Source organism: Leuciscus leuciscus, assembly GCF_965113295.1.
Source record: "Leuciscus leuciscus genome assembly, chromosome: 2".
Taxonomy (NCBI): Eukaryota; Metazoa; Chordata; class Actinopteri; order Cypriniformes; family Leuciscidae; genus Leuciscus; species Leuciscus leuciscus.
In genome coordinates, this window is record NC_138726.1 from 18,549,862 (window position 1) to 18,568,283 (window position 18,422).

General features: G+C 37.0%; 3 long non-coding RNA genes across 4 annotated transcripts; all 3 read right to left on the reverse strand.

Moving 5' to 3' along the window:
• Positions 1-559: 559 nt before the first annotated feature.
• On the reverse strand, positions 560-1,812 carry LOC309492677. The gene is made up of 2 exons (XR_014203647.1): positions 1,680-1,812; positions 560-1,608 (listed from the first exon to the last, which is right to left on the reverse strand). It is a non-coding gene; the product is annotated as an uncharacterized lncRNA (long non-coding RNA).
• A 5,645-nt stretch (positions 1,813-7,457) lies between these two features.
• On the reverse strand, positions 7,458-8,737 carry LOC309486345. The gene is made up of 4 exons (XR_014201487.1): positions 8,629-8,737; positions 8,363-8,390; positions 7,963-8,208; positions 7,458-7,562 (listed from the first exon to the last, which is right to left on the reverse strand). It is a non-coding gene; the product is annotated as an uncharacterized lncRNA (long non-coding RNA).
• A 3,998-nt stretch (positions 8,738-12,735) lies between these two features.
• LOC309486361 lies at positions 12,736-14,404 on the reverse strand. 2 transcript variants are annotated; one of them, XR_014201491.1, is made up of 4 exons: positions 14,006-14,404; positions 13,711-13,794; positions 13,316-13,405; positions 12,736-13,124 (listed from the first exon to the last, which is right to left on the reverse strand). It is a non-coding gene; the product is annotated as an uncharacterized lncRNA (long non-coding RNA). The 2 variants fall into 2 exon arrangements; XR_014201492.1 differs by having other exon boundaries at positions 13,316-13,794.
• Positions 14,405-18,422: the final 4,018 nt, after the last annotated feature.

The window sequence follows — 18,422 nt, forward strand, 5'->3', positions numbered from 1 at the left end:
TTGAAGTTACTTGTCCTTTCTTTGTTTTTGATCCACGTTCAGGATTGATGTCAAGAAAGCGTCTAAAAGGCAGAAAAAAACAACAATTAAATATTATTAACTGAGTGTATATATTTTGACAAAGAGAGACAGCACAAAAGCTGTCTAAAACTGAACATGAAAAAAAAAAAAATGCAATGTTGGATGTTGTGATCAATAACTGATATTTTTTCTGCCCTGGTAAAATACATCAACTCAATGACTACGTTTACCTGCAGCCAATAACCCGTTCAAAACCTGGATATTAGCAATAACCCGGTCGCGCACGGCCATGTAAACACCGGCAAAAACCCGGATATGCTCATATCCCGGTTTTTAAAAACCCGGATATTATCCCTGGGGTACCCCTTTTCTAACCCGAATATTTGGTCATGTAAACGCGTATCGGCATATCCCCATCAAAAGGAACATTGATTTGTGTTCTGCGTGTGAGCGGCGGCTAATGCCACCTAAGGGGTAAGTGTATTTTATACACGCTCCCAACTACAGGGTTTCCAAACAAATGGAAAGAACAAGCAGAGATGTGTACAATCTTTATTTGATGCTCAAAGAGGTAGAAGAATATATATTATACAATCACACAAGTTGAGGGAACAATGCAAAATTACAATTACATTCACACAAAAATAAATAAATAAATCCTGATGTTATACAGCGGTCACCTGTAAAATCGGATCTTGGACTCAACAGTCAATATCAATATCCCATGGGATAAGTTAACATTTGGGAATGAGAAAAGAAAATACAATTCAAGCCACCTCAAATCATACCATCATGCAATTGCATAACCAAAACCACAATCCACACAATAAGCAAACAAAATAAATCAAATAAATCCTCCCAATCCCAGCAGTAATCCTTGATGGTACAAGGAATTGACGACAAATAAGATCTCAAGAACACAATTCACAAGCAACAACAAATCAAAGAAAAATACAATGAAATCAAATTATTATAATCATCAGATTCAAGAAAAACTATTGAATCGACCAATATAACAAAGTTTATCAGAAAAGAAAATACAATTAAATCAACCAATATAACAAAAAGTTTATCAGAAAAGAAAATACAATTAAATCAACCAATATAACAAAATGAATCCATACCAAATGACCTCAACGCACACACACACACACACACACACACACACGTTTGCACCACGCTCACTCAAACACGCGCTTGTATCAACACACACTCAACATAAAGACTCGTCCACATACAACCATGCGCTCGCATCAACACACACTCACATAAAACCCTGCGCACATAACCATGTACGTCTATCACAGTACTCAGTGGGACTTGAGCGCACAACTTCTCCAGTCTCCACAGCACCACACCACTGGTCGCCGTAACGAGCCGCCACACAGCAGCAAAACAACAGCGGGCAGATATCTATAAAATAATTACCCAATTTGGCCATTAACCCCACATACACTATCTAAAATTACATCTTCGGTTAAAAAAACAACTCACAAAGTACTATATAAACTTACCTGCAGCACAATTGACTGGCCCTCGGTACGATCGTAAGAACGGTGAACCACCACCAATACAGCCTTGATCACACTACATAAACGAGCAATTATTAAAAACAACACTACTACCAAATGCAACATCATATCAATGCAGTAGCGTACCTTAAAATGTTTATGTAGTTGGACATTCACAGGCCCACGGCAAGAGTCAAAAAGAAGTGAATTTCCCACTTATGCAGTCTACTATCTCGCTCAATGCTTAACGCATATTAGGTAGCTTCTTTCTGCAACAATGCCTGCATACCATGCCGGAGGGAAAAACGGAAGTAAAAGTAAATCTCCGCGTTTTTAAAGGGGCCGTGAGCTTCCGCCCGGCTCCACCCACCTTAAAGGGTCACCCCATTACATGCGCATGTTCTATTCGCAAGGAATCTTGGTCTTTTGAGTAGAGACGGCGCATACAAAAACCCGCGTGCAGTATACCGGAAGTAAACAAGAAGAAAAGGTAAACATGGCGAGACGCAGCACAGCACCACACTTTTGGAGCGAGGAGGAAAGCGCAAACAAAGGCGATCGCTATCTGCCCCGAACTATTCATTATCCGCGTGCTGCTGCTGTTGTTGTTGCCTTTGGATACAGGAAGAAGAATCGGAAATGACGCACATTGCGTCTTAACGTTGTCCATACGTCCAGACGCTAACCGTGCGTCGCCGTTTACATCGGGATATTGCCAATTGATTACAAATTCCATACAGGAGTAACTCTCTCTACTCACGCATGTAAACGGGTTATTCCGAATGTTTCAGAAACCCAAATAGTGACCTTAACCCGACCATAACCTGATATTTGACAGCATGTAAACGTAGTCAATGTGTCTGTTTACATGCAACACTGTCAACTAACTAAATTTTTGGAAGTGGGGTTGCCAGATTTAAAGTTTTATTCTACAACTTTTGTCTACTCATCACCCAGCTCATTAACAATATCATCCCCTCATCCGGTGCCATCAGAGTATCAGTGGAAAGGCAGTCTTTAGACTCTCCGTTTATATAGAGCACACACTGCCAGAATCCAGCCCAAACCTTTGTGACAGAAATAATTTAACTTAATTGCAAGCCTTGCAATGTTTATTGCATATATGACAACATGATTTACCAGACTAAAATGCATGTTTGCACCCAAAAATTTAAATTCTGTCATTATTACTCACCCTCAAGACATTTTTTATTCATCTTCGGGACACAAATGAAGATATTTTTGATGAAATCCGATAGTTTTGTCCTTCCATTGATAACAATATCATTGCAACTGTCAAAGCCCAGAAAAGTGGTAAAAACATTGGTAAATATATAGCTACAGTGGTTCAACCTAAATATTATGAAGCAGGGTTTCTGCACATTTTTTAAAGTCAAATTTAAGGCTTTTTAAGACCTTTTTAAGACCCGAAGAAATCAAAATTAATACCATGCATTAGGGGTGTGCAATATTGACAAAATATGTCTCGATCGATATTTTCAAAGTTTTCTTGATAATAATTAGATAACATTTTACTGATTGTGTTTCTGTGCTTGGTGCCATGGCTTGTTTAGGCCTGTTGACAGCTGACTGACAAAGATATTCATATTTTTCATATTCTATGCAGTGGTCAGTTTACAGCAGTGACAGAAATTAACATTTTTTATTAAGGGGTAATATTTGTGTCATGGTGTGACAAAAATTAGAGAAAAGACTAAAGTCCTTGTGATGCAGTGTTGTTGTGGGGACCTCCAGTGGACACCCGTCTCTATTGCACTGCGGATCTGTTGCCATGGCGGCAAGGCCAATTGCCCGATTGACAGCAGGTGTGGAGTAATTACAGAGAGTGTTGTGAGAGGGACACGTATTGAGATGGGGCTTTAAAAATAGAGAGGAAGCAGACTGTCGTGTGGTTCTCCTCCTGTGAGATACTGTGTTTTTGTCGACGGGTTGTTCTTTTATTGAGGCTGGGCTGTGAAGCGGGCGAAGATCGAAGTTGAGAAGTAGAGAGAAGAGAGTGAAGTATTTGTCAGCGAAAACCCAAGGAATATCGTCAGCAGTGGGAAAGACGCAAAGTGATGAGTATTGGATTCGTTGTTTATATGCACTAACACTGAAGTGGTGTTGAGAGTTTGGAAAGTGTGTGGCACGAGTGAATTAGTACACAGAGTGAATTGTTGATCTGTCTCCACGCTGCACTCGTCTTCTGCTGTCTCCGGAGGGAAGTTGAGCCCTTGCGAGAGACGAGAGTTGATCTGGTGGGAGAAAGACCGGTGGGTGAGTGCTGGCCCGAATGCACGGTGTGCGAGTGGAATGCAGTGCCTGAAGTGACGATTCACACGGTTTGTGTTATGGAGTGAAGTTCATCGTGTGGAGAAGTAATAGTAGTCTGCTGTGCACTCTCTCTTTACAGTCTTTCACCCGCTGTCTCCAAGGAAGGTTTTGATATATCGAGCGCCCAACTTACCATTTTGAGACAGCCCGGCTCTGTTAATGCTGAATGTTTCATCTACTGTTGAATGGTTAAATCCTGTTGTATTGTTACAGTGTACAGCTGAAGTGAAGTGTCTCGCTTAAAGCATTCTCCCCGCTTGGTGGTCTTCACACGCCCCATCGAAAGCTTCCGCCCTGTTCAGAAAGAGAGAAGGAAAAGGAATAACTGCGGCACGTGCCTTCCTGTTGTCCAACAGTGTCTTCCTGTTGTCCAAGGTTCCCCCACGTCCCGGCTAAAGGCCCCCGTTCTATTTGGTCTGGCATAAAGGACACCTACCGGGATATACTTACCTGTTTCCTCTCTTGGCCCGGTCCGCTATCCACCTGTGTCCCTGTGCTTCGTCCGAGGCTGAGGCAACTGCTCCCTGGGTACTTACCTCTGGGGCAGCATCCGGGACTTGTTCCACTCCCGCCCATGAGTACTTACCTGGTTCCAGTCCGAATGGGGTCCGTATAACCACGACTTCCTCTTGAGTCCTGTAAAGAGTACTTATCCAGTGACCTACCTAGACGGTGTGAGTTTCCCTCTGATCCCTCTCCAACGAGCTGCAGGGCCGTCACGATCGTTCTCCCCTCTACGGTCCAGGGGGCCATCGAATTCCCTCTGGTGACAAGAAGATTTTAATTAGGATTTTTCAAATTACTGTTCTTAACTTAATAAAGAAAACTGTTATTCCTTGATTCCCTTGTCTGTCTGGTCCTTGACACGTTCCTCGAGGTGGTACCCGGTTTTTAGGGGTGGGTGCAGTCTGGCTTGGCCCACCCCGACCTGTGACATTTGCCACCTTAAATTGATTTCAAGGGGCATTTTCACCTATATATGGACATTTGTAGATGTTTCAACAAGATATCTTTCACATCTACTGCAGTCAGATTCACCCGTGTTCACGCTGAAGGAATCACTCACATGGCTGGGCACTTGTATGACACATCAAGGACATTAACCCTCTGGGGACCAAAAACGCGCCCGCGCGTTTTGCCCGTTTTTTTTTTTAGCAATGAAAAATAAACACAAAAAGCTCTGTTAATTTTGATCTTTCATTTTCGTGTAATACATCAATCGATCCTGTTCAGTTTCTATTTTTTTTCTGTATACTCACAATACAAATAAAGTGTTTTGCTTTTTGACAAATAAAGAAAAACTAACATGATGCTATTTCTGCCTTCTCTCTGTCAGTAAACTCCCATTTGAAACGCGTTCGAAAATTATCTATAACTCTGCGAAAATTCAGGCAAACAGACCCACGGGCATAAAGCTTGAGATCGCAGCTTTTAAATGAAGTAATTTATATAAAAAACAAATATTATCAGCTTCTGTAATCTGTATAAAAAGAGAGCGACTCCAGTCGAGCTCATTAGGAGCCATTCAAAAGTAATTTGACCACGCCCCGGAGAGCGCGTGCTATTCAAACGCAAATTCTGAGAACCATTTCAGTCTGTGAAACGCCCCCACATCAGCTGTAAACAAAGAGGCATAATATAGCCTACCTTATGGAGAAAATTTTCCGTGCTGATATGAGGAGCAGATCCCGCTGAGGAGTGAGGTAGGCTAAGTTATCCTTTCTCAAGTGTTAATGTGGAATAACGTTGTAGGCTTATGTAAACAAAAAGATGAATCGCGTTTCTATAATATGAATAGCGTTTCTGTGAGATGAATGAAGGGTACATATTTGTAAAGACTGTTTAGCCTAAATATGAATCGCGCGTCTGTGTGTGAAAGAATAAACTGCTTTTACAGTTACAGTTACTGCGTTACAGTCAGGCGAAATATGAAAGACAACATTTTGTTGACTAGATTTGGGTACAGTTTTTACTGTAGAATATACTGTCACATCAAATAAGCTTTTCTGCTCATATATATAAAATACTATTTTGTCAAAAATAAAGTCATAGACTAAGATGTTCCAATGTTGGCTATATTCAAACTAATGAATACATATGATAAAATGTAGGCCTATAATCTTTTTTTTTTTTTTTTACAAAGAAAGTACTTTTTTTGCAGAAATATTGCTGAAATTGTAATTATTGTTGTAATTGTAACCTTTTTAATAAAATAGCAAAACATATTTACAAGATAGATGTAAGCAAAATCTTAAATGGTCAATATAAGTCTTCTTCTAAATATATAGGCTATTTTGTCCTTGCATTGTGGCTCAGTCAGTGTCACACCTGAATGAATGGCTAATTATGCAGAGTCATTATGCAGAGTGGGTGGGACTGGGTAATCTAAGGTGTAAACTACTCCTCCCCCTCGCATATTGGCTTTCCAAGCAAAACCTGTTTTACACCATTTAAATCAATGTATTTTTTTTTTGTGAACGATAAAGCAAGACTATTTTCACATCATTTTGAAGCTAGAACTCCAAGAGAAAACATCCATTAGTCAAAAGTCTTGTGGGCACATATTTTGTATGAGTTTTGTGGTCTTATTTCAGCAACTTTCATTTTTATTTTTTTAAATAACCACGCATAAACATTATTCTCTTAAAAATACAAACATCTACATACATGTTGCTCGCATATTATGGTAGGCCTGTTTGTGCTATATAGAGTGAATTTACACCTTTGCCATTAACATGTTTATAAATAACTGAAAAAAGCACAAATGTCAGAGCATGTCAGAACATCTCAAGGGCCCCAAAAACCGCTTGGTCCCCAGAGGGTTAAGAGGCTAAAAGCAGGTTTAAACATTGCCCCATTGAAGTCAACAGGGTGCAAATTTTAAAAAGAGGATAACACGGTGTAGGCAACACCGATTTTTGTCGTTGTTCTCTGTATTGACAGCACTCCAAATTTACAAAAAAATGAGCTCAATGTTAAAATTGACCGGAGTTCTCCTTTAAGGTTGCACTAGTTACATGGATTATTTAAACAATGTTTTTACTAGCTTTCTGGGCCTTAAAAGTTGCAAAGACGTTGCTGTCTATGGGTGGTTCAGAAACCTCTCAGATTTCATCAAAAATATCTTAATTTGTGTTCTGAAGATGAACGAAGGTCTTACAGGTTTGGAACGACATGAGGGTGAGTAATTAATGACAGAATTTTCACTAATCCTTCAACTGAAAACAACTTGCACTGACATATCTTAAAATATATGACTGCCACTGTTTTATCTCAAGATGCACACGGGTAATGTTTTTTTATTTTTTTTATGATACATTATTATAAAAGCTGCTTAAATACCCTAATTTTATTAAGGCCTAGACCTGGCTTAAGCTAAGCCCTGTATGGAAACCAGGGCCATATTGTTCATACCAGTAGTCAACATAATAAATACTGTCAAGTCAAGGTTAGTGACACAATTCAGTCTAATATATATTTTATATATATATATAATATATATATATATGAATGGCAAATATGCCAATGACTAACCTCTGAATAAACTCAAGGTGCTGCCTCTTCCTGGTACTGCAAGCTGAACTCAGGAGGAGGCAAACAGCGCTGCCAGGCCAGTGATGAAGTCAGGCTGTGATCCTTCACACACACCTTGACCTTCCAAACTTAATATCCAGCACTGGTTGCTTAGAGATTGACCTGTAATGGAATAAAAAAATAAAAAAATAAAAAAAATAAAAAAATAATATTAATAATTAAAAAAACTACTGTGGGTTCCACTGTGGTTCGATGTAGTTGTCTATTCATAGTTCTATGAATTACATTTTTCAACAAAAAATTAAAATTGGTTAGAATGCTAAAATGCACTGGCATATAATTATGTTTGTTTTAAGCATAAACTCACTTAATTTTGACTTATTCTTTCAGAAAACAAGACCATTTTTACGTGTCTATTAAATGCTTCTTCATGTAAGAATTGTAGATATCTGGACTGGAAACAAAATAAAAACACTAATTAAGAAAAACATATTTTGCAGTGGGGTGAGTAAATGATGGCTTTTCATTTTAGGTTTCATCTACCCCTTTAATGTTTACATACCAGGAAATAAGTCGTGGACTTTCTGGCAAATGTAGATTGCTGGACATCAGCGATGCAAATTCCTGAAACAATTTTTAAAAAGGACAGCACAACCTTGATCAACAGAACCAAAACATAAAACATATTACAAATTAATGAGATTTGCTTAATAATCTCTACTTATCTGCTTGAAGGATAACACCGTCTAACTTCTTTGAATTAGGGAGTAGTTGTAGGACCATGGGATGGCAATCAGGAATAGGCCCACTACATTTGAAAACAGCATTAGGAACATGGATTTTCATGTGCTAGCAAAATTCTGACAACGATTCAAAAGCACGATCACAGACCTGACAGAATTTGACAGCATTTTTTTTTTACCACATAGACTATAACTGTAACACTACTTAAAAGCACTTACATTAACAATGGCCATCAGATTACAAAGCCTAAAACGAAAAAAATATATATCAAATGCACGTCATGCAAATAGCATGGTAAAGGTTGCCTATTATATGAAATGTCGAAGTTAACGTTACTTGGTAAACAGGTGAACAGAGTCAGTGAATTGCTTGCGCGGCCACGGTAGTAAACCGCGTTCGCAAAATCAAACCAAATAACGTTACGTGAAAACAATGTAGAAATGCGAACGCAAAAAAAAATTAAAATAATAATTTATTGGCTTACCGTATCACTCAGTTGAACAATTCTCCATCTTCTCAAACTCTAAATCCCACTTATCGTCACGCGCAGATTATTCAATGACAAATTCTTCCATCCGTCCTCAGGTAGCTGCAACCTTTAACGTCGTCCATTTTCTGCTGCGTCACAGGCAATTAATGTTTGAAACACGAACCGAACCGAACCGAACCTCAAAAAAGCTTTAAAATTGCTCACAGATTCGCAGACATTGTTTATCTTGATAACAGGAATGATTTGTTCAGTTGAATCCCGCTGACGAAACAAGTTTGCCTGTTGTAGCTGCCTAACGTTACTGTCTGCTCGCATGACGCGTCACATTTGAACTGAATTGAGCGCGAAAGAAATCAATCCCACAATGCAATGCCTTTTCATGGTATGATCCTATATAACGAATTTATCAGGACGAAAACAGAAATGTGCTGTATATTTACAGCTGTTCTGTTACGTTACTGAATTTTCAATAATCATTGAATTTTCAATGATTATTCAATGACAAATTCTTCCATCCGTCCTCAGGTAGCTGCTACCTTTAACGTCGTCCATTTTCTGCTGCGTCACAGGCAATTAATGTTTGAAACACGAACCGAACCGAACCTCAAAAAAGCTTTCAAATTGCTCACAGATTCGCAGACATTGTTTATCTTGATAACAGGAATGATTTGTTCAGTTGAATCCCGCTGACGAAACAAGTTTGCCTGTTGTAGCTGCCTAACGTTACTGTCTGCTCGCATGACGCGTCACATTTGAACTGAATTGAGCGCGAAAGAAATCAATCCCACAATGCAATGCCTTTTCATGGTATGATCCTATATAACGAATTTATCAGGACGAAAACAGAAATGTGCTGTATATTTACAGCTGTTCTGTAAAAGATACAGCTTAATATTGTATTATGGAAATACAGTACAATTCTGTAAGAAATTCGTTGTAAATTTACAGTAAAGGGTTACAGTGTATGTTTACATACATTTATTAAATATGTGGAAAACAAATATGTATGTCACATATTTATAATTAATGTTGTCCATATATGCGAGAAACCAATACTATACTGTAATATATGCAGATATATGGTATCATATATGGATGAACTCAAATATTTTCTTCACATGTTTGGACACATAAATGTTCATATATGTTGCAGGCATATATTGTGTTCTCAGATAAGTCAAATATATGTATAGATATATGTTGCAGTCATATATTGTGTTCTCAGATAAGTCAAATATATGTGTATAGATATGTTGCAGGCATATATTGTGTTCTCAGATAAGTCAAATATATGTATAGATATATGTTGCAGTCATATATTGTGTTCTCAGATAAGTCAAATATATGTATAGATATATGTCATGCTATTTAAAATATAAGTACATATATGGCCATATATTACATTTTTGTATGGGATCACAGATTCTTTTTTTATATTTCTTTTTTCTGTATAACCATAAATGACGGAGTAATTTAAGTTTATTGTACTACAATGTGAAGAAAATCCAGCAAAAAGCGGGGGCGCGTTTGCCGACCTCAGAGGGTTAAATGCGGATAAATTATGATTTGAATTGACATCTCTACTGTAATTGAAAAAGTCTTAGCACATTTAAGCACATTTTCAAATGGTATTAGTGTAAGGTTAATATGATTTTAGCGAAGAAACCCTAATTTCAGTATTAAAGCGTAAGTCTGTTTTGACGAAGGAATCTCAGCTCAGCAGCATGTAAACTGTACAATAATTGATTATACTGCTTTGGTTGAAGGAATTACAATTGCAGTATTGCTTAACCCTCTGGGGTCTGAGGTGTTTTTGGGGCCCTGGAGGTGTTCTGACATGCTCTGACATTTGGTTTTTTTTCAGTTATTTATAAACATGTTAATGGCAAAAGTGTAAATTCACTCTATATAACACAAACAGGGCTAGCATAATATCTGATCAACATGCTTGTAAATCTTTGGATTTTTAAGAGAATAATGTTTATGCGTGGTTATATAAAAAAAAAAAAAAGAAAGTTGCTGAAATAAGGCCACAAAACACATTCTAAATATGTGCCCACAAGCCTCTTCACTAATGTATGTTGTCGTTTCTAGTTCTGGCTTCAAAATGATGTGAAATTCATCCTGCCTGATCGTTCTCTTAAAACAATACATTGATTTAAACATTGTAAAACAGTTTTTTTTGTAAGAAGAGGTTTATGCGTGGGAGGGGTAATCGCTCATCAATATTAATGAGATTCAGACCAGGGGTGTGACATAGACACTCCCCCAATGACTAATGGGCCATCAAGAGAGGCAGCCTGAACAAAGTAGAGGAGATTCAAAGGTTTTGTTTTTCACTGTTTTATTGTAATTCCTCTATGAGGAGGAACTAAATGTTTTAAATTTGCAGGTATCTCACAGTAAATGCTTATGCCCCGTTGATGCGGGCTCTAAGCAAAATAAAGCAAAATAATGCAAAAAGAGCAAAATAAAATAAAATAAAGGCAGATAGAATATAGTTACATGTCTTTGTGCCATTCTTGAAAACAGTTCCTGTTTAACTGAAGACACAAGTGAACATTACATGCCTGGCATTTCCAAAAGAGATGTTACAGCATCATGTGACAGTCCATGGCCTGAAGGAAAGTTGTTCTTTCCTGTGTACACAGAAAAGTCCAAAGTGTATCCATTTGATGAGTCTGCAAGAACAAACAACTTGAAACCCCATCTGGTTGGTTTGGCTTTCATGTACTGCGTCATACCTGTGTGTGCTTTGCATGCCACCATTCTCTCATCGACAGCTAAGTTTATTTTAGGATGATAGATGGCTTTACAAACATGACGTATGGTGTCCATGAGAGGTTTGAACCTGAAAAGCCGGTCATGTTCAGGTGTGCCCCTCTTTCTGTCATTCTCTTTATCTGCATCTGGGTGACTCATGTGCACATTCCATGAAATGGTGCGGTATATGTCCCGGGACATGATTGTGGCAGGAAAAGGCAAAGAGAAAAGACTGTCTTGCCCAAGGGCGTAGGTTTGGCCTCAGCTTTGGTGGGGACATCCCCCTCCCTCTCCCCCTGGAATTCTTTTGTTGTAAGATACCAGTGCTTTAATGGCGATTTCAGACTGTTGGCAATACAGAATATCACAATACAGAAGTGAATCTACTTCATCTCATTATATTGTATCCTGACCCCAATACACCATCCTGTATACTGTCCCTAAAGAGCTAGTATAACTGTATAATCTCAAAAATGCACTCTCAAAAAATAAAAATAAAAACCTGAGACTGTGTAATGCTGAACAACCAAACGTTTTATTAACATAAATTATTATGAAAAATGTCTCAGATCCACTGTTTATGTTGACTGCAAGATTCTAAGTTAAGGTCAGCAAATTAACATTCAGTGACTTGCTAACGTAGCATTCTATCATGATAGCGTGACTTCTATGAGTCTATCAGTGCTGCACAGCCTAATCAATACTCTTAACCTTAGTTGAAAGATTGCTGCTGCTAGGTTTAACTGTAACAACATGGTAACACATACTATCACCAATCAATACTATTTTCCACAGTAGAATCTGCATTTGAAAGCCTGGTCAGTCACTACTACTGCTAGTTTATTTGTGTGGCTAGTTATTTTGCCTACTTACACTCTGCTTTATGAAAAAGCTTCGTATGTCCCCTTTCTTCTTCTTGGGTGGCATAGCTGATCTATCTACAAAGTACAAAAAGTGGCAAAAAACGGAATATTAAAATGTTTTACTCTGGCCTTTGTATGTTGCAGAGAGACAGCCCTGGTAACTTACCGTCGGCGTCGTCGACGCGCGCGCGCACACACACACACACACACCACCCGCTCGCTGCCAGTGCAAGCACAAAAGTAGTCCCGGCCCGCGCGTGTAGCCTGTCAGATACACCGCCGCCAATCAAATTACGGCGTTTCTTGTACTGTCGTTGTTTTGGCCGTTGGAATCGATCCAAATAGCAGCGCAAAGATCCAAATAGCAGTTCAAAGGAGCTTGCTAAATATTGGTGGGGACAAATTTGTCATCTCAAAATATTGATTGGGACTAGTACCTAGCGTCCCCCCCTAAACCTACGCCCATGGTCTTGCCGCCAGTAGTCGCTGATGGAGCTCATCTTCACCATAGCCATGTAAAAAAGCAGCCCAATGTATCTGTACATCTCGCTGATGCTGATATCAGTCCATTTATATTTGCGGCCTTTTGCAATTGCACCAGCAGCTTGAGCATTGGTGTTGTGGCACAGAGTTGACACTGCATTCTCAGAAAAAAACATTTTGAAGAGACTCAGAGGAGTGTGTGCATCAGCTGGACTCAGCTGTGGTCCAGGTTCCCGTGCAGGCAGGAATCTCAGAGTCTGTGGAACCATATCAATGTCAGTCTCTGTTTTCCATGACAGAGTAGACTGCTTGTTGCTTGTCTGAATGTTTGTCTTGGCCCTCTTTGCAACAGGTGTCTGATGATCACCATCACCTTTATAGCTGTAAAACAAACAAACAACTGTGAGCATGTTTATTACACAAAATATAACAACTGCATTTCAATCATTATAAGTAACATTGGCCAGATGCAAAGCCATACAGACACATAATGTTTGTATGGACTATGTAAAACCAGAATATGTAAACAGAATTATACTAATATCTGAAAGAAAGGGAATAAGTGTACTTACTTTTCAGTTGTTCTCAAAACTGAATGACACCTGTCGCGTGCCCTCCCAGTGCGAGTTGCAGGTGAGGTTGAGAGTGATGCTACCACATTCCTATAAAAATAATAATATTAATATTAATAAAGGTTGAACAAAGTACTATGCCAGCACATGCATAACTGATGGACAGTCAGCATTTTGGTAAAACAACAAAAATAAGCTCTTTTATACTAACATTACCAATCACTAATTGTAATATTGTGCATACATAACACCACAATTTTTGCAATTGTGTCTGGTATTGTGTTTTGCAATTGTGTCTGGCAATCCACACAGGCACATGTACATTTGTAGCATCACTAAGTATATAAACAAAATTGGTCTAACATCTGTAAAATAGTGGGTAAATATGTACTTACTCCTTCTGATTTCTGTCTGTGTTGCTGCGTGCCCTCTTAGTGCGAGTTGCAGTGAGAGGTGAGAGTGAGCAACCTACATCATTCCTTTCAAAAAAAGTTGAAAACTATTATTATCATATAGAGTACTATCCCAGCACATGCACAACTGATGGGCATTAGCATGCTGATAAGATAGCACAAAGAAAAAATATGTAACATTATCAACCAACCTCTAAAAATAAATAAATTCATACAGGCTCATATTGTAATAAGTATATAAACAAAATTGCACAAACATTGGTAAATATGTACTTACTCTTTCTGACGTTCAACTGTGTTGCTGCGCGCCCTCCGAGTTGCAGATGAAGGAGATGCAGCATTCCTGTTTTAAAAAAAGTTGAAAACTATTATAACATAAATATTTCAAAGTATATTACCATTAGTCTATATGAATAACTGATGCAAATAATTGTAGACACGTGCTGTAGGCATATATTGTGTGTCAATGGGCCATTACGGAGATAGCACAACGCAAACATTAACACATTTGCAATTCATCAGCTAGGCATATTTACACATTTCAGCACATACACACATTTGCAATAGATATTTGCAAGCACTCTTCATTTAAATATAAATTACTCTGAATGGAAAGTATGGAAATGGTCCAACCAGTAAAATCTGTAGCCTACGTTTATTTAAAATAGCTTGTCAACTAATTCTCTGTACTGTAGGCTAATTGGCCTACGTGTTGTAGCCTAGTCATTAAAATTAAATAAAACAATTTAGTTCATATTTAGGTTTAAATAAAATCATATATTTTTTTTTAATTTCATTTATGTTGATTATATGAAAAGTGAAAAGCATGAGTAAGATCATGCGCAATCGCAAGACAAATGGAGTGGGCAGACAAGATTTTGACCATTTCATTAAGTTTATTTTTTGTATAAAGCCTTTCTTTAAAGTGAATTTCGTTTTGTATTAATTGTATCTTAATTTTAATAGTTGTTTCATCAACCAATTGCCTGTATTTAATACATAAGAATTAAAAATAGCAGGAACTGGAGGCCTCATAAATGAACCCAATCTCATAAGCTTTGCCTAAAATACCAGAGAAATATATAGAAAGCTCGAAATGTGTTATTTTAAACAAAACTATTAAAAACGAAAGAAAACAGACTGCATGAAGCCTCTCTCCTACTTTATAAAGCATAGCCTAGACCATTTAAATATAATTACTCTGAATGACAAGTATGGAAATGGTCCAACCAGTAAAATATGTAGCCTACGTTTATACAAAATAGCTTGTCAACTAATGCAAGTAAATTTAAAAAGACTTACTCATCCGAAATATTATCCGGATGAGATAATCCGCAAACGGCCGTAAGATTAACCTATCAACTTCTCAATAAAGTTATCACTTCTTATAATTTCAGGAAAAAATTGTTTCTGGCCACTGAAAATCACTTTCCTGTTCTTATAAAATATAGGTTACGAATAGTAACACAATGTAAAGCTTTTGTAGCTTGGATCAACATTTCATTGACTTCATAATGTGAGCATTTTAGGCAGAAGCAATAAAGAATATAATGGTTTTAATAAAATGAAACTACGTATACAGAATTCTACATTTACACAGAGTAAATACATGTATTTACAACAGAAACAAACACACGGAAACCTTATCAAACAAACACAAATTAAAAGAGGATGAGAGAGAAAGAGAAAATGAGAGAAAGAGAGAGAGGATGAGCGAGCGAAAGTGAAAGCAAAATGTGCGATCAGAGAGAGATCACAGTATGGCAAAAATCACAGACAAGGTAACCTTTGAGAGAGACAACAAGAAATCACATCAATCAAATCAAATCAAATCAATAATCAATACTTTTTTTTTTTTCTTTTTTTTTTATTTAGTAGTTTATTTTCTTCGGTCATTATGAACATTTAAATCTTTAGTCACATGTAATTCAAAGATCCTGTACATAATACAAGAAAAAAGAAAAAAAAACAAAGAAAGAAAACAAAAACAAAATATGTACATTAGAAAGATAATTACAAAATGTGTACATTAGGAATTTAAATGCTAAATTATGCCTGACCGAAGGGGTTTAGGCTGAAGTCAAGACTTATTTTGCCTAACCCCTTTTACAACTGAAACACTATATCCAAAGATGACACAATTATACAGTTTCTCTTATTCCAGCGATGGTAACATATAAGCACAGAACTTAAACTTCAACAATCAAGATTATATTATACATCCACTTTCAACTACTTATCTAATGTACTTCATTCAAGTGTTCTATACTTTTCCATAATAATTAACTTATACATTTTCTTAAATGCATTAATAGTTTTAGAGTGCTTAAGTTGAATAGGAAGACTGTTCCATAAATCAACTCCTTTAACTGATAAACACCTCCTCTTAGTATTACTCTTCACCATGGGTTTTTGTAACAGATCAGTACCTCTGAGGCTGTATCTAGATTATCTAGTTTGAAACATCTCTTGTAGACAGTGAGGAAGCATGAAATTATGGGCCTTGTACATCACAACTGCTGTGTAAACATCAACAAGATCATGAAATTTTATAATATTTTGTCTAATAAAAAGTGGATTTGTTGGGGCAAGGTATTCTGCATAACTAATCACTCTAATTGCTTTCTTCTGCAATAAGAAAATGGGTTGTATATTAGTTTTATAGGTATTCCCCCATATTTCCACACAATAGCTAAGGTATGGAAGGATGAGGCAATTGTACAGTATATATAATGCGTTTTGATTCACAAAGTTTTTTATTTTACACAATATAGCAATAAGTTTAGAAATTTTAGTCTTTAGGATATTTATATACGCTTTCCAATTTAACTTATCATCGATATTAATTCCCAAAAACTTTATTACATACACCCTTTCAATTTCTACCTCCCCAATTTTGAGTCGACATAGTTTGTTTACTGCCTTGTTTCCAAATACAATATATTTAGTTTTATGCAGATTTATGGAAAGTTTATTTACTTCAAACCATTTTTTGAGTATCTTAAGTTCGGTTTCTACTGAATTCAAAAGCAGCTCAAGATCTTTTCCCGAACCATACAAACTGGTATCATCAGCAAATAGAATACATTGCAATTTGTTAAGGACTTCACTAATTTCATTAATGTACATAATAAATAGTTTCGGTCCCAAAACGGAGCCCTGAGGAACACCGTGAGTTATTTTTGCCTCCATTGAACTGATACCATTAATGTGTACATATTGATTTCTGTCACTTAGATGACTTTCTAACCAAGCATGTGCTAAGCCCCTGACACCATACCTTTCTAATTTACTTAAAAGTAATGAATGGTCTATAGTGTCAAAGGCCTTGCTAAGGTCAATAAAGACACCAACAGCATACTCACTGTTCTCAATAGATGTTGATATCTTTTCTACTAGTTCAGTGACTGCCATTGAAGTGGACCTATTGGATCTAAAACCGTACTGATGTTCACTTAACAGGTTATGCTTGTCTATAAAGCTATCAAGTCGTTTCACAAATAGCTTTTCCAATATTTTTGAAAACTGCGAGAGTATTGAGATCGGTCTGTAATTGGTAAACTGTTGCTTTTCTCCACCTTTAAAAATAGGTATTACTTTGGCAGTTTTCATTTTACTCGGAAAGATACCCATTAAAAAAGACTGATTACATATATACATTAACGGAGTAACAATACAATCAATGATATCTTTCACGAGGACCATATCAATGTCAAATCCATCTGTTGTTCTCTTGGTCTTGAAGGAATGTACAATTTCCATAATTTCTCTCTCACTAACACTTTCTATGAAAAGTGAGTTTAAATTATTTTGAATATTGATTTCTTCAAATTCTTTTGCATTGTTTGATTGCACAATTCCATTGGATAACTTAGGCCCAACACTGACAAAAAAAGCTATTAAATGCATTAGCAATTTCCTTTTTGTCACTGATGATTGAGTTATTCACTGTGAAGTAGTTTGGATATTCTTCCTTTTTTCTCCCATTCCTGATAATGCCATTCAAAACCCTCCAGGTACCTTGGGTATCATTCTTGTTCTGCTCCAACAATTTGTAATAGTACGCTTTTTTATTAGATCTTATTATTTGAGTTAACTTATTTTTATACATTTTATACCTTTCTTCAGTTTGTTTAGTCCTTTGCTTTAAATAAACTCTATAGAGTTGTTGTTTTCTCTTACAGGCCTTAGCTATGCCCTTGGTAAACCATGGCTTATCCTGGCTATTTTTATTTTTAATATAGTATTTCTTACGCGGACAGTGCAGGTCATACAAATGGATTAGGGTAAGTAGGAAGGCATTGTAAGCCCTATCAGGGTCAGGAGTTGTATACACTTCTTCCCAAGTTTGGGCACATAAGTCACCCCTGAGAGCAGCAATAGCTTCAGGAGTTCTGTGTCTTACAACTTTGAAATCATTTGTTTTGGTTGTATTATTTCGTAATTGTTTGAAAATACTAAAAATAGGAAAATGGTCAGTGATGTCATTGATAAGTACTCCAGCGGTAATTTGACTTGCTAATTGATTAGTAAAAATATTATCTATTAATGTTGATGTGTCCGTAGTAATTCTGGTTGGCTTAACAATAAGAGGAAATAGAGTGTTGCAATACATAGTATTAATGAAGTCTGTTGTTTTCACATTTTTCTGAGGATTCAGAAGATTAATATTAAAGTCACCACACACAATATGG